Raw genomic sequence first — 12370 nt, 5'->3', positions numbered from 1 at the left:
GTGTAAGAGGGTGTTTTTGGTCTTTTATTTCAAATAAAGGATTTTTTGGGTGTATGTGTTTATTTACTTTCACTTACAGGTTAATCATTGCGGGTGTGTCATAGACGCCTGCCATGATTAACCTAGGACTTAGTGGCAGCTATGGGCTGCCATTAATTTCTTATTACCCCGATTGCCACCGCACCAGGGCAATTAGGGATGAGCCGGGTAGAGTCCCGGGACTTCGCATCTAATGGATGTGGCAATAACGGGCAGATGCTGGCTGATATTTTTAGGCTGGGGGGATCCCCATAACGTGGGGCTCCCTATCCTGAGAATACCAGCCTTCAGCCGTGTGGCTTTACCTTGGCTATATCAAAATTGGGGGGGACCGCACGTCGTTTTTTTTAAATTATTTATTTATTTTACTGCACTATATAGACACGCCCACCGTCGGCTGTGATTCGTTGCAGCGAGACAGCAGTCACTCAGCGTGGGGGCATGTCTGACTGCAACCAATCATAGGCACCGTTGGGTGGAGGAAGCAGGGAATACGAGATAGAATAATGAGCAGCCGGCATTTTAAAAAGAGGAAAAGCCGCCAGAGCAGTGTGACAGCTGTGCAACGCCGCGCCCATGATCGGTGAGTATAAAAGGAGGGAGGGAGAGACCGACCGACAGAGAGAGAGACCGACGGACCGACCGACACATCGACAGAGAGAGAGACTATTTACACAACGTCTGGCCATGCCCAGAAACAAAAAAAGAGAATTTTGTTACTTACCGTAAATTCTTTTTCTTATAGTTCCGACATGGGAGACCCAGACCATGGGTGTATAGCTTCTGCCTCCGGAGGACACACAAAGTACTACACTCAAACGTGTAGCTCCTCCCTCCTAACATATACACCCTCTGGTAGCCAGTCCTAGCCAGTTTCGTGCAAAAGCTGAAGGAGGACATCCACCCACAAGTAGAGACAGAGTAAAACCCGGAACAACCGGAACCTCTGTCTACAACAACAACAGCCGGTGAAAACACACGGAACAAGAAACCTGCCAACAGGCAATAGGGAGGGTGCTGGGTCTCCCATGTCGGAACTATAAGAAAAAGAATTTATGGTAAGTAACAAAATTCTCTTTTTCTTCATCGTTCCTTATGGGAGACCCAGACCATGGGACGTTCTAAAGCAGTCCATGGGTGGGAATAAACAGAAAAACTGAGAAGTAGGCGAAACCTAACTTCACAAATGGGCGACAGCCTCCTGAAGGATGCGTCTGCCCAAGCCCGCATCTGCCGAAGCATGAGCATGCACTGGGTAGTGCTTCGAAAAGGTATGCAGACTAATCCAAGTGGCAGTCTGACAGACCTGCTGAGCCGTAGCCTGGTGCCTGAAAGCCCAAGAGGCACCGACAGCTCTGGTCAAGTGTGCCTTGATCCCCGGCGGGGGAGGCACTTGAGTACACTGGTAGGCATCGGAAATGGCCGACCTAATCCAACGAGCCAGGGTCGGCTTAGATGCCGAGAGGCCCTTACGCTGACCACTGGTCAGCACAAAAGAGAGGTGCACCGCCTAAGAACAGCGGTGCGAGACACATAGATCCGGAGCGCCCGCACCAGATCCAGGATATGCAACGCTTTTTCAAAGCGATGAACAGGAGCCGGACAAAAGGAAGGCAAGGAAAATGCCCCAGTTAAGGTGGAAGCAGCAACCACCTTAGGGAGAAAGTCCGGAGTCGGACGGAGAACCACCTTGTCTTGATGAAAAACCAAAAAAGGGGGTGACTCCGAAGAGAGTGCAGCCAAAACAGAGACTCTCTTGACGGAAATTATGGCCACTAGAAAGACCACTTTCTGTTAAAGACGAAACAAAGAAACCTCCCTAAGAGGCTCAAAGGGGGGTTTCCGGAAGCCGTGAGGACCGGATTAAGGTCCCAGGGCTCCAAAGGCCGCCGGTAAGGCGGAATGATGTGAGATGCGCCTTGCATGAAGAAGCGCACCTGAGCCAGCCGGGCGATACGCCGCTGGCACAACACTGACAGAGCCGAGACCTGTCCCTTAAGGGAATTGAGGGATAGTCCTAGCTGTAGACCGGACTGTAGAAGGGACAGGAGGGTCGGCAAGGCCAAAAGGCCAAAGGACACTTCGGAGCTCGAATCATAGTGGAGATGACTTCAGGAGGGATACCAGAAGTCGTCAAGATCCAGGACTCAAGAGCCACGCCGTCAATCTGAGAGCCGCAGAATTCTGGCGGAAAAACGGACCTTTTGAGAGAAGGTCTGGACGGTCCGGAAGATGCCATGGCAACTCTACGGACAGATGGAGCAGGTCAGGGTACCAAGCTTGCCTGGGTCAGTCTGGAGTATGAGAATGACCCGACGGCCCTCCTTACTGATCTTGCGCAGGACTCTGGGCAAGAGCTAGAGGGAGAAACACGTAAGACAGACGAAGCTGGGACCAAACTTGAACCAGTGCGTCTGCCGCAAAAACCTGAGGATCGTGGACCACGGTTGGACGGCTGAGATAATCTGCCTCACAGTTTTCCACGTCTGGGATGTGGGCTGCGGATATGGTGGACTAGGAGTCCTTTGTCCACTGAAGAATGCGTTGAGCCTCCAACATTGCCAGGCGGCTGAGTGTCCCGCCCTGGAGGTTGATGTAGGCAAACGCTGTCGCGTTGTCTGACTGGACTCGAATGTGCCTAGCCGCCAACAGATGGTGAAAGGCTTAGAGAGCTAGAAACACAGCTCTGATTTCCAGCACATTGATCCAGAGGGCTGATTCGGACAGAGTCCAAGTGCCCTGCGCTCCATGATGGAGATATACTGCTCCCCAGCCGGATAGAATAGCAGCCTGGTGAGGATCACCCGGGACGGGGCCAGGAAGGAGCGTCCCTGAGACAGAGGGGCCGAAGCCACCACTGAAACGAGCCCCTGGTCTGTGGCGAAGCCACCACCCCGTGGAAGGAGGAAGTCCGCTTGTTCCAACAGCGGAAAATATCCAGCCGCAGAGGACGCAGGTGGAACTGGGCAAGGGAATCGCTTCCATTGACGCCACCATCTGATCCAGCACCTGTATTAGGTGCCTGATGGAACGACGTCGACCGCCAGCGGAGGGACTGCTGTTTGACTAAGGGCCGCTTCACAAGTGCCGAGAGAGTCTCGAATTGCGTCCCTGGATACGTGAACTTCTGGGTCGAAGTTAGAGTGGACTTGGACAGAATGACAAGCCACCCGAATTGGTTAGAGTGGTGAGAGTGAGCGAGGCACTCCACTAACAGTGTGCACTGGATGAAGGCCAGCCTAGAAGGCCGTCCAGGGCAAAAGGATCACTGCCAACCCCTAGAGGTGCAGGACCACAATCACAGCTGTCCCGACCTTGAGAATACTCGAGGGGCCGTGGCTAACCCCAAGGGAAGAGCCACGAATTGGACCACTCCGATTGCAAAACTTAGCCAACGCTGGTGTGAAACTGCGATTGGCACATGCAGATTGGCATCTCTGATGTCGATGGATGCTAGGGAATCTCCTTGGGTCATTGATTGATCGCCGAGACTCCATGCGAAAATGCCGCACCTGAACATGCTTGAGAAGCTTGAGATCCAGGTCGGAAGGCACCGCCCTCTTCGGGGACTAGGAATAGATTTAAGCAGAAATCTCAGAACCGTTCCCAGTCGGGAACCGGTACAATTACTCCATTGGCCTGCAAGAATGCCATGGCCTGTGAGAAGGCGGCGGCCTTGGAGCAGGGGGGAGTTGACAGAAAAAATCTGTTTGGCGGCCTGGATAGAATTCTATCCTGTAGCCGTGGGAGATGGAATCCCGCATCCACTGATCGGAGACGTGTTAAAACCATACGTCGCCAAAGTGGGAGAGCCTGCCACCGACCAAGGACGTTGCTGGCGTGACCAGATAGCCAGGAGGAGGCTGACTTAGTGGCAGCATCTCCTGCGGTCCTCTGAGGACGCGGCTTCGTGCGCCATTTGGGTTTACGGCTGAGCTAGTGGACGAGGCCGAGGGCTTAGAGAACGATCAGATGGAGGAACGAAAAGAATGAAACCTCGACTGATTCCTGCCCTGGACAGGTTTCTGGTTTAGGTTTGTGGCATGGAAGAACTCTTCCCGCCAAGAGCTTCCTTAATAATTTCATACAGTTGTTCCCGAATAGTCTGGTCCCAGCAAAGGGGAGCACAGCAAGGAACTTCTTTAGAAGCATCTGCCTTCCACTTCCGAAGCCACAGGAGCCTGCGGATAGCGAGGAAATTAGTCGAGGCCACCGCAGTGCGGTGAGAGTCTCCAGCATGGCAGACATGGCATAGGATGAAAAGACTGAAGTCTGGAAGTTAAGGCAACCATTTCGGGCATAGAGTCCCTGTGAGGGAATGCATCTCCTCTAGAGAAGCAGAGATGGCTTTGAAAGCCCGCACTGCTGCAAAAGCTGAGGAGAACGAGGCCCCTGCCGCCTCCATACAGATTTGGCCAGAAGGACAACCTGGCGGACAGCAAAACCTTAAGTGAGGAGCCATCAGCCACTGATACAACGGTCCGGGCTGAGCCACCTTTGGTGAATGAGCCCACTCATTGACCACCACTGGTGGAAAGGGAAAACTGTCATCAGAACCACGCTTTGGGAAGCGTTTGTCAGAGCAGACCCTGGGCTTGGTCAGTGGCCTGAAAACTGGAGCGGTTAAGGAACACACTCCTCGTTCTCTTAGGCAAGGTAAACTCTGGCGGATTGAGGTCCAGTACAGAATTAATGTACAGTGGGATCCATAGAGCGGTGCCGTCAGCCACTGATACAACTATCCGGGCTGAAAGTCTAGACACCGGAGGGACCACCCTTGGTGAATGAGCCCACTCCTTGACCACCTCTGGTGGAAGGGGGAAACAGTCATCAGAACCACGCTTTGGGAGCGTCTGTCAGGACAAGCTCTGGGCTTGGTCACAGTGGGCTGAAAACTGGAGTGGTTAAGGAACACACTCCTTGTTCTCTTTAAGGTATATTTATGCCTTTCTGCCAGAGGGGGATGCTCCCCTGATACAGGCGGATGGAGGTCCAGTACAAGTATAATGGACGTAATCAAATCATTAGCATCTGCATCACCTTCGGACAGATCAATGGTACATGAAGTAGTGTCCGAGCCCCTAGTAAGACATCCTCCCCGTCAAGAGAGTCAGCTCGTGAATCAGAGCTGCGGGACGGGGAAGGACAGGGGACCCTGCGTCTCCGTTTTAGGAGGACGGGGTCTGAGACCATGTGAGCTTTGCTGAGCGAGCCGTAGCAGCAGAAGCGCCCTGAGAAGGGGGCTAATGCATGCTCAGCAGAGTCCGGGACCGCTGTCCCCTGGAAGAGCGGATTCTACCCAAACCGAGGGTTCAGCCACCGGAGTCGGAGCAGCTGGAGGGACCACTGATGAGCCTCCAGGCTGAGGGACCACTGTTTTTATGTGCTCGGTACAGGCAGTACGAGTCTACATGCAGTGCATATTAAGAACAGCCTTGCAGCCTTGCTCTGATGTGAGACATGCTGCAGAAGTGGGGGCTCTGTCCAGAATGACCCCCAGCAGAGTATATAAACAGAGAATATAAGCAGCTGCACAACCGGAGGTTGTGGCTTGCCAGACCGTTTAACATACACTTCTGTGCCCTCCAGACCCCCAGCCCAGGCCCCCATTTGTCACAATGTGGAATCTCTGTGCCTATGCAGACACTGAGAACGCTGAGAAAATGGCGACCGGAGCGAGGAGAGGGGGCGGGGCCTACTCTGAGAGCGGGCAAATGAGGTAGACAGGGGAGGGAATCCTTCCTCAGTGAGGAGTGTCCGTTCCCTGTGCTGAACAGCCGCTGGGCGGAGCCGCACTGTCCCTCTGCATGACTGACATGCAGGGGCAGTGAAAACTGAAACTAGGCCTCAGGCGAAGCCGGGGCCTAGATTTAAACATGCGGCCAGCGTGCAGGCACCATCGGCGCGGTTCTCCAGTGAAAACTGGAGAACCGGCCGGAAATGTTAACACAGTCAGATAACACACTCTCCCCAATAAATAAAGTACAAGGGACCCCTGGAAAGACCACTTTCTGTGGTAAAAACTTCTCAGTACTTAGCTTGTGAGACGCAGGTGCCAGGTCCCTGGGAGGTGAGCGCTCGTCCGGCAGAATCCTGAAAGGGCTGCGGATGGAGACCGGTCTCCTGCAAAGCAGTGAGAACCGTGATGGCTCCCACTTCAAGCCAGAGCCCCAGGGGATGGTGAAGGAGCGCGGCATGTGAAGGCTCCAGCCTTGGAAAATCAACCTTAACAGCACCGCCGACACAGTGGGGTGAGAAGGGACATGCCGGGAGTCCAGGCTGGACCCGCTTTTCTTCCAAATCTTTGAAATCCAAAAAAATCAAAAATCAGAGAATGCATGTGTGTGTGTGTGACCTCCTGAACACAAAGCATTGAAACTGGCTAGGACTGGCTACCAGGGGGTGTATATGCTAGGAGGGAGGAGCTACACGTTTGAGTGTAGTACTTTGTGTGTCCTCCGGAGGCAGAAGCTATACACCCATGGTCTGGGTCTCCCATAAGGAACGATGAAGAAAACGGATCCATCGTTGGTTTCCGGCATATGACGGATGACGACGAATCCGGCGCCCTTAGGCTTCCATTATAAAAAAAGCCGTAGACAAAAAACGTTCCCATCAACGTTCCATCCGGCGGCCGAACAAGTAAATTTTGTCGTATTCGGCGAAAGCTGGATGGAACGCAAATCTATCCGGCACAATCCGGCGCTAATAGAAGTCTATGAGGGAAAAAAACCACATCCGGTGGCAACAAACGCCGGATGCATTTTTTTCATGTTTTTGCTGGATTGTGCCTGATGGCAAAAGAAGGGAATTTTGTTACTTACCGTAAATTCCTTTTCTTCTAGCTCCTATTGGGAGACCCAGATGATTGGGTGTATAGCACTGCCTCCGGAGGCCACACAAAGCAATTACACTAAAAAGTGTAAGGCCCCTCCCCTTCTGGCTATACACCCCCAGTGGGATCACTGGCTCACCAGTTTTAGTGCAAAAGCAAGAAGGAGGAAAGCCAATAACTGGTTTAAACAAATTCACTCCGAGTAACATCGGAGAACTGAAAACCGTTCAACATGAACAACATGTGTACCCGCAAACAAACCAAAAATCCCGAAGGACAACAGGGCGGGTGCTGGGTCTCCCAATAGGAGCTAGAAGAAAAGGAATTTACGGTAAGTAACAAAATTCCCTTCTTCTTCGGCGCTCCATTGGGAGACCCAGACGATTGGGACGTCCAAAAGCTGTCCCTGGGTGGGTAAAGAATACCTCATGTTAGAGCTGCAAGACAGCCCTCCCCTATAGGGAGGCAACTGCCGCCTGCAGGACTCTTCTACCTAGGCTGGCGTCCGCCGAAGCATAGGTATGCACCTGATAATGTTTGGTGAAAGTGTGCAGACTCGACCAGGTAGCTGCCTGGCACACCTGTTGAGCCGTAGCCTGGTGTCGCAATGCCCAGGACGCACCCACGGCTCTGGTAGAATGGGCCTTCAGCCCTGATGGAACCGGAAGCCCAGCAGAACGGTAGGCTTCAAGAATTGGTTCTTTGATCCATCGAGCCAGGGTGGCCTTAGAAGCCTGCGACCCTTTGCGCTTACCAGCGACAAGGACGAAGAGTGCATCCGAACGGCGCAAGGGCGCCGTGCGGGAAATGTAGATTCTGAGTGCTCTCACCAGATCTAACAAATGTAAATTCTTCTCATACTGATGAACTGCATGAGGACAAAACGAAGGCAAAGAGATATCCTGATTAAGATGAAAAGAGGATACCACCTTCGGGAGAAACTCCTGAATGGGGCGCAGCACTACCTTGTCCTGGTGGAAGACCAGGAAGGGAGCCTTGGATGACAGCGCTGCCAGCTCAGACACTCTCCGAAGAGATGTGATCGCTACCAGAAAAGCCACTTTCTGTGATAGTCTAGAAAGTGAAACCTCCCTCAGAGGCTCGAAGGGCGGCTTCTGGAGGGCAACTAGTACCCTGTTCAGATCCCATGGATCTAACGGCCGCTTGTACGGGGGTACGATATGGCAAACCCCCTGTAGGAACGTGCGCACCTTAGGAAGGCGTGCCAAACGCCTCTGAAAAAAGACGGATAGCGCCGAGACCTGACCTTTAAGGGAGCCGAGCGACAAACCTTTTTCTAACCCAGATTGCAGGAAAGAAAGAAAGGTAGGCAATGCAAATGGCCAGGGAGACACTCCCTGAGCAGAGCACCAGGATAAGAATATCCTCCACGTTCTGTGGTAGATCTTAGCGGACGTGGGCTTCCTAGCCTGTCTCATGGTGGCAACGACCCCTTGGGATAATCCTGAAGACGCTAGGATCCAGGACTCAATGGCCACACAGTCAGGTTCAGGGCCGCAGAATTCCGATGGAAAAACGGCCCTTGGGACAGTAAGTCTGGTCGGTCTGGTAGTGCCCACGGTTGGTCGACCGTGAGCTGCCACAGATCCGGATACCACGCCCTCCTCGGCCAGTCTGGGGCGACGAGTATGACGCGGCTGCAATCGGATCTGATCTTGCGTAGCACTCTGGGCAAGAGTGCCAGAGGTGGAAACACATAAGGGAGCCGGAACTGCGACCAATCTTGCACTAGGGCGTCTGCCGCCAGCGCTCTTTGATCGCGAGACCGTGCCATGAAGGTTGGGACCTTGTTGTTGTGCCGGGACGCCATTAGGTCGACGTCCGGCCTTCCCCATCGGCGACAGATTTCCTGAAACACGTCTGGGTGAAGGGACCATTCCCCTGCGTCCATGCCCTGGCGACTGAGGAAGTCTGCTTCCCAGTTTTCTACGCCGGGGATGTGAACTGCGGATATGGTGGAGGCCGTGGCTTCCACCCACATCAGAATCCGCCGGACTTCCTGGAAGGCTTGCCGACTGCGTGTCCCCCCTTGGTGGTTGATGTATGCCACCGCTGTGGAGTTGTCCGACTGAATTCGGATCTGCCTTCCTTCCAGCCACTGCTGGAAGGCTAGTAGGGCAAGATACACTGCTCTGATTTCCAGAACATTGATCTGAAGGGTGGACTCCTGCTGAGTCCACGTACCCTGAGCCCTGTGGTGGAGAAAAACTGCTCCCCACCCTGACAGACTCACGTCTGTCGTGACCACCGCCCAAGACGGTGGTAGGAAGGATCTTCCCTGTGATAATGAGGTGGGAAGAAGCCACCACTGCAGAGAGTCCTTGGCCGTCTGGGAAAGGGAGACTTTCCTGTCCAGGGATGTTGACTTCCCGTCCCATTGGCGGAGAATGTCCCATTAAAGTGGGCGCAGATGAAACTGCGCAAACGGAACCGCCTCCATTGCCGCCACCATCTTCCCGAGGAAGTGCATGAGGCGTCTTAAGGAGTGCGACTGACTTTGAAGGAGAGCCTGCACCCCAGTCTGTAGAGACCGCTGCTTGTCCAGCGGAAGCTTCACTATCGCTGAGAGAGTATGAAACTCCATGCCAAGATACGTTAGTGATTGGGTCGGTGACAGATTTGACTTTGAGAAGTTGATGATCCACCCGAACGTCTGGAGAGTCTCCAGTGCAACAGTCAAGCTGAGTTGGCATGCCTCTTGAGAGGGTGCCTTGACCAGTAGATCGTCCAAGTAAGGGATCACAGAGTGTCCCTGAGAGTGCAAGACTGCTACCACTGCCGCCATGATCTTGGTGAACACCCGTGGGGCTGTCGCCAGACCAAATGGCAGAGCTACGAACTGAAGATGGTCGTCTCCTATCACGAAGCGTAGAAAGCGTTGGTGCTCTGTAGCAATCGGCACGTGGAGATAAGCATCCTTGATGTCTATTGATGCTAGGAAATCTCCTTGAGACATTGAGGCAATGACTGAGCGGAGGGATTCCATCCGGAACCGCCTGGCGTTCACATGCTTGTTGAGCAGTTTTAGGTCCAGAACAGGACGGACTGAGCCGTCCTTTTTTGGCACCACAAAGAGATTGGAGTAAAAACCTTGACCTCGTTCCTGAAGAGGAACAGGGACCACCACTCCTTCTGCTCTTAGAGAATTCACCGCCTGCAGAAGGGCATCTGCTCGGTCGGGATGTGGGGAAGTTCTGAAGAACCGAGGCGGAGGACGAGAACTGAACTCTATCCTGTACCCGTGAGACAAAATGTCTGTTACCCACCGGTCTTTGACCTGTGGCAGCCAAATGTCGCAAAAGCGGGAGAGCCTGCCACCGACCGAGGATGCGGAGGGAGGCGGCCGAAAGTCATGAGGCAGCCGCCTTGGAAGCGGTACCTCCGGTTGCTTTCTTGGGGCGTGAGTGAGCCCGCCAGGAATCAGAGCTCCTTTGCTCTTTCTGAGTCCCTTTGGACGAGGAGAATTGGGGCTTGCCCGAGCCTTGAAAGGACCGAAACTTTGACTGCCACTTCCTCTGTGGAGGTTTGCTTGATCTGGGCTGGGGTAAGGAGGAGTCCTTACCTTTGGACTGTTTAATGATTTCCGCCAATTGCTCACCAAACAGTCTGTCTCCAGATAATGGCAAGCTGGTTAAACATTTTTTAGAAGCAGAATCTGCTTTCCATTCTTTTAACCACAAGGCTCTGCGCAAAACTACAGAGTTGGCGGATGCCATTGAGGTACGGCTCGTAGAGTCCAGTACCGCATTGATAGCGTAGGTCGCAAACGCAGACATTTGTGTAGTTAGGGACGCCACTTGCGGCACTGCTGGACGTATGAGAGAGTCCACCTGTGCTAGACCAGCTGAAATAGCTTGGAGCGCCCACACGGCCGCGAATGCTGGAGTAAACGACGCGCCGATAGCTTCATAGACAGATTTCAACCAAAGGTCCATCTGTCTGTCATTGGCATCTTTAAGTGAAGCCCCATCCTCCACTGCAACTATGGATCTAGCTGCAAGCCTGGATATTGGAGGGTCCACTTTTGGACACTGGGTCCAGCGTTTGACCACGTCAGGGGGAAAAGGATAACGTGTATCCTTAAGGCGTTTAGAAAAACGCTTGTCCGGATAAGTATTGTGTTTCTGGATGGATTCTCTGAAGTCAGAGTGGTCCAGAAAAGTACTCAATTTACGCTTGGGATACAGGAAATGGAATTTCTCCTGCTGTGCAGCTGCCTCCTCTGCTGAAGGGGCTGGGGGAGAAATATCCAACAGCCTATTGATGGCCGCTATAAGGTCATTTACCATGGCGTCACCATCTGGCGTATCCAAATTGAGTGCGGCGTCAGGACAAGACTCCTGATCACCCACCTCTGAGTCATCATATAGAGACCCTTCTCGCTGAGACCCTGATCCGCGTGATGACGTGGAGGGTCTCTCCCAGCGAGCTCGCTTAGGCGGACTGGGACTGTCATCGGAGTCAGAGCCCTCAGCCTGTGATGCCTGGGACCCCCTTGAATTACGGATTAATTCCAGCTGAGGGGGGCCGGGGAACATAGACACAGCGGTGTCCATGGTCTGAGCAACTGGCCTGGACTGCAAGGTTTCCAGGATTTTTGCCATAGTCACAGACATTTTATCAGCAAAAACTGCAAATTCTGACCCCGTCACCGGGGCAGGGTTCGCAGGCGACTCTGCCTGGGCTACCACCACCATAGGCTCTGGCTGACGAAGTGCCACTGGGACTGAACATTGCACACAATGGGAGTCGTTGGAGCCTGCTGGTAGATTAGCCCCACATGCTGTACAAGCAGTGTAAGCAGCCCTTGCCTTGGCACCCTTGCGTTTTGTGGATGACATGTTGTTGTCTCCCCAGAGTAATATAGGGTATACAGCCAAGAAGCGACCAAACAGTGCAGTATATATATATATATAAATATATCTGGTACAGCGAAAAACAGTACACAAATATAACACTGTGGCACTAGTGGGGCCGCACGTATGTGCTGCTTACCGCCCGCTTAGCGCGGGTGTGTGGTCGCCAGAAATCCCTAGCCTGGGTCCCCCAGAGCCTGCGTCCGTTCTCCAGCCAGACTGCATGTGTATAATGGCTGCCGGCGTCCTGGGGAGCTGCAAGCCTGGGGGCGGGCCTAGGGCGTGCACAGAGAAAAAGCGCGAAGCCTGTGTCCTACTGTGCTCAGTGAGAGGGCTGGAGCATGTAAATCGTGCTCCAGCCCTCGGCGCTGCCGATTGAACAACGTCTCTCCCCTACCCTGATTGACAGGGTGGGGGGCGTTAACGAAGCGGAGCTAGGCCGCAGAACAAACCGGGAACTAAAGTTAGAAACGCCGCCGCCGTAAAAGCGCGGTCGGCGCGTCCCCGGCGCACTACAAGTCGCAGCTGCGCCGCCGCTCCAGGGGCGGTCGGCGCGGCGATCCACACACATAAAGTCCCCCAGTAATCTGCGGGGACTATAAGCCCAGCGCACAGCGCT

At 53.6% G+C, this 12370-nt stretch overlaps 1 protein-coding gene across 1 annotated transcript in view; it reads right to left on the bottom strand.

Annotated features, from left to right (window-relative positions):
• The window catches only part of LOC142254963 (tesmin-like), a 115912-nt gene that overhangs the window by 18071 nt on the left and 85471 nt on the right, over positions 1–12370 (bottom strand). The window lies entirely within an intron of this gene.

This window comes from Anomaloglossus baeobatrachus, chromosome 10, assembly GCF_048569485.1.
Source record: "Anomaloglossus baeobatrachus isolate aAnoBae1 chromosome 10, aAnoBae1.hap1, whole genome shotgun sequence".
Lineage (NCBI taxonomy): Eukaryota > Metazoa > Chordata > Amphibia > Anura > Aromobatidae > Anomaloglossus > Anomaloglossus baeobatrachus.
This window is presented reverse-complemented; position numbering and strand designations above follow the sequence as displayed.